Raw genomic sequence first — 4,784 nt, 5'->3', positions numbered from 1 at the left:
ATGGAGGAAATAACGTCAGTGAACAGGAAAAGTTCAACGTTGTAGGAATTGTGCTTGATGCAGAAGATTCTGGTGAGAAGAATGACACCTCACTCGAGTATGTTCGCTAAAAATGAAGCTCGAACCGGCTAGTTAGCTTAGCTTAGCAAGAGTTGAAATGGGACGTGGAAAAATGACGATGACGGTCTTTCGGCTCTTGATTCGTTTTTGTTGTAAAATCTTGTGCAGGAAGTTCTTAAAAATGAATGAATCTTTCTGCGTTTTATTGTTAAAGAAAATAGTTCTGAAGCTTGCTTTAAAAAAATCACGATTTTACAGTTTGTTGAATATTTACAAAAACCAAAGTGTAAAAGGTTTAGTGTCGGGCAAGATGAGTTCATAGTATTTATCGTTTATTTATGCAGGGACACTTTATGATTTTGTATTAATTTATTTAAGATTTAATTGTTTTTTCGCTATATGTGAAGCAATAACAATGTTAGTTTTTAGTGATTCCAGTATGTTTTAGTGCAATTTTAAGCATATTTAGAAAAAAATCGGGATAGTATCCTGGATTATGTTGTGCAGGATGATCGTGACATGAAATTTCATATATCGTCCCGTGCCTAGCTAGAAGTTCCCACCGCTTGCCGTCTGTCTGTTAAGCTAAGCTAACCGGCTGCTAACTGGCTTCATATATTACAAACGTAAAAAATAGTAAATTAAAGAGCGCGTTCCCAAAATGTGAAACTATTCCTTTAAAATGGACTTGTGGTTCTTCCTCTGAAAGCCTGAAAATGTTTACTGGTGAATATTTTTGGTACAAACTCCACTTCCCATTTTTTTGTTTACCAATAAGAAAAACGTTTGAACTTTTTTTTAATAATTTGAGGTCATAAAACCAAATTGCGTCCTGATGAGCCGATGAACTTCTGCAGCAGCCGACAAAAAAATAAACGGTTTTGAGTCGTCTGAAGTCAAAAACGGTCCAATTCAATGGTGTTTGATGTCGTTTTGTTTTTATGGTGAAAACAGTGATGTTACTTATATGGTTATCGTTCATTTCACACAGTCCCTATTTTTAATTATATGCAGCGGTCCAATATACTTACCGGTATATGATAATATGCTATGTGTCGCCATGGTGACGGGACATTTGACGATATGCAACGTCGGTATATTCTGAGACCGCCTCGGCATGGCCTTCCACTCCGCTGACATCGTATTAAATGTCATGTTAGCTCCGGTTACTTTTTTACAACGTGGCTGTTAGCGTGATTACAATAAAGAGCTTAACGTTATTTTTCTGACCGCGGCCGATAATTGCTAAAACGGCCTCGTACAGAAAATGAACTCAGTATTTTTTACTTCGATTATTTTCTTCTCATTACCTGTAATCGTCCTGACAGCTGCTTTCTTTCTTTTTTTTTGTTTTTTTTTGTTCACCGTTTGATTGTCCTCAGTTTTCATTAAACTCGTACTTCAAAGAGATTCGTCTGTTTATCCCAAAAAATAATCATTTGTTTGGGTCACTGGAGGGAGACATGAATACAAAGTCAGTCATAGAAAATAACTGCTCTAATGTAACATGTAGTAATCCTTCATTAGTCCTGAGTCAAATCAATGAATGTTATTAAGATAGAATCATTTGGAAGAAAGACAACACATCTGATACTACGCTCATGTCTGTGTTACGTATCGACCAATAGCGGGAGGTGATTAGCCTAGCATAGCATAAAGTCTGGACAGGGGGAAACATCTAGCTTGCCTCTCTAAAGAAAAAAAAAAATCTGCGTTGCACCTCTAAAATCTCACTAATTCACATTCTTGTTTGTTAAATATTCAAACAAACAAAACTACTAAACATAACTAGTTCCAGAAGCCGACACTAACCTGAACCGGGCTAGCTGTCTCTGGCTTGCCATGCGGAAGTGCCTTAACCTGTCATTCTCTCTGCTGGCCACCAGGGGGCGACTCCTCTCTGGTTGTATAGAAGTCTATGAGAAAATGGTCCTACTTCTCTCTTGATGTATTATCTAAGTAAACATTGTAAACATGAGTTTATGGTCTCAATCTCTAGTTTCAAGTCTTCTTCAATCCAGCATGATGTTCATTTAGTACATTATGGTCCATTTAGAGTCCACCAGACCAGAAAGCAGGGGATGCTTTAGAGGGCGGGGCTTACCTGCTGATTGACAGGTCCATTTAGAGTCCACCAGTCCAGGAAGCAGGGGATGCTACCACGATCTCGCTAACATTGCTACTTCAACACGTAGATACAAAGTTAACCTCGAATGATGGAAACTAACTTTGTTTGTTGCAAAAATTCCAAGATGCCGAAAGGCTTTAAAACCACAAACCAATGGGTCACCATGACGACGCCCACTTCTTATACCCAGTCTATGGCTTCCATGCTTTATGCTAAGCTGAGTTAACCAGCTGCTGGCTCCAGCTTCATATTTAACTTATTTATTCTGGCAAATGAAGCACAATTTCTTTTATGGGCACTTTGTAGTTGAGTTAAAGCTGTCGTTAATTATGGTAATGTAGTCGTAAACGTAGAAAACTGGCCATTCAAGCCTACAAACGATCTAATTAAAAAAAAACGTGTCAATAAGTTAGTCAAAGAGCTTTTAAATAATAATAGAATAGCAATATCATATTTACAGTAAACAGGGCCTTTTAAAGCGGTCTCATTTTGAACCAGTGGAGCGGTAATAATCCCTTTTAAACCACCTCTGCCAAGGTTGCTTTGATGGTTCCACTGACTCATGTGCAGTTATTTTTAATAGGTATTATTGTTTCCCTCCTGAGACACAACAGTGTTAAATGATGCAAGGATTCAAAATGGCCCAGATGGAAAAAATAAAACTGGAAGTCTAAAAGACCTTTTTTTTCTTTTTTTGTGTTTTCAGTCGTTCTGTTCCCCGCGGTGTTAAAAACCAACGCCGACGAATCTTTAAATGTGCAAAATGTAGCCGTTTTAAAACTTTGCACGTCGCCCGCCGTCGGCGGTCGTTAGGCCTGACTTTTAAAAACAGACTCATAAACGTACTCATAAACCTCCGAATACTCGGAAAGTCTCCCGGTATCCACGGTGATACTTCTCTTATTGCAGGTATGCAACAGAATCAAAATTCATGTGGCATTTATTGATGTTAAAATGCTACATGGCAAGTGTTGGGCATCCCAATGTGGTAAAAAAAGAATTTAGCGTATTTTAAGACGGACGATGGTTATTTTCTGACAAATCTCTGTGGTTCTGATGTACGTCACGCTGAACGCAATGTTGTAAAGATTTCTACAAAAAAAGCACCTGAGAACTCGCCCGTCCAACGTGGATTGCATTGTATTTTTAAATGTGTTGCACAACTTCAAGCTGTTTTTCTGTTTCAATCAGTGCTTTCTTTTGGCCTTTTATATGGTTCTTTTTTTATAATGGAGTTGTTCTATGTGATGATCAGAAGTTGTGATGCAGTTCCATTGTTTTTAAATATTTAATGTCTAAAATATGGATTAAAATCTGTTTGAACCAGTGGTTCTGTGGCTCCCGTGGTTTTGTTTGTGTTTTAATGTGGAAATGCTGAAATCATAACTAGGTTTTCATATAGGTGACAAGAAAATATATAACCTTGCTTTCATTTTGCATTATGAAGTTTCTTATTCAGTAACGAGAGAAAGCAGAAAGAATTATCCAAGTTAAAATCCACCCTAACATGCACTCTTAGGATAAGATTGAGTTTCAATAATGAATAAAATCTCTCCGATTCGCCTCAACAAGGTTCTTTTATGAATGAGACCCTTGCCTTTGAGTGGCCTTGATATATTTCATTATACGAGCCAAGCTAGTCTCCTTATTACCACTAATGGACTCTTATTTCTACATCATAGCAACTATTAGCCTACTTCACCATGCATGATTAATTCATTGAATATAGCCGCGCATTAGAATTCAAGAGGGAAGAAGGCCGGAGACGATGGGAAAGAGCTGGATGGACTTCAGAGTGGGAGAGGGAAATGAGAAGAAGAAAGACGAGGAGTCTCGTGTTCAAATCCAAATTAAAGTGTGACATAAATCCCGTCTAATTAAGTATTTCACTCAATGAGTTAGGAGGTGGAAAGTCTGTCTGCAGGCCGAGACATTAGCGAGTGTCCTTGGTGTGGAGAAAACACCGACGGCTTGGATTTATAGGTTTAAATGCTTTAGATAAACGTGCATTTAAAACAAACATTTTATAGAGTAGAAAGTGATAAAAGTGATCAGTTTGTTGACTCAGACGCAGAATAAAACCATATGATATGAGTTTATTTGTATAGCACCATTCATACACAAGGTAATTCACAGTGTTTTACATCGGCAGAGAAATACATGTATAGCAAAACCATTAAAATAAAATAACAAGCAAGTAACTCTGAGATGTGTTTAGGCCTGAGACCATTTAACGCCTTGTAGACGAGTAACGGGATTATAAAATCTATCCTTTTACACACGGGATGCCAATGCAGCGGTTTGAGGACGGGTGGTACGGTCCGTTTCCTGATGTTGGTGAGGACTCTGAAAGTATCATTCTGGATGAGCTGCAGCTGCCTGATCAACAGTATATGTTATCGAAAAATGTTCTAAAATAAGTGATAGTGAAGTATGTTGAAAAAACGTCCGCAGTCACTGTATAGTATGTTTAAAAAAAAGTCAGTATAGCATGTCGAAAAAAGGAAAAAAGTCAGTACAGGTTGTTGAAAGAAGTAAACAAAAAAGTTATAGTATCGGATGTTGGAAAAAAAAGTATCGGATGTTTAAAAAAGTT

At 37.6% G+C, this 4,784-nt stretch overlaps 1 long non-coding RNA gene across 1 annotated transcript; it reads left to right on the top strand.

Moving 5' to 3' along the window:
• Nucleotides 1-12: 12 nt before the first annotated feature.
• LOC311013413 lies at nucleotides 13-3,514 on the top strand. The gene is made up of 2 exons (XR_014597124.1): nucleotides 13-2,106; nucleotides 2,179-3,514. It is a non-coding gene; the product is annotated as an uncharacterized lncRNA (long non-coding RNA).
• The last annotated feature ends 1,270 nt before the right edge of the window (nucleotides 3,515-4,784 follow it).

This window comes from Eutrigla gurnardus, assembly GCF_963514095.1.
Source record: "Eutrigla gurnardus genome assembly, chromosome: 5".
Taxonomy (NCBI): Eukaryota; Metazoa; Chordata; class Actinopteri; order Perciformes; family Triglidae; genus Eutrigla; species Eutrigla gurnardus.
Note: the sequence above shows the minus strand (reverse complement) of the source record. Positions and strands in the feature narration are given on the sequence as shown.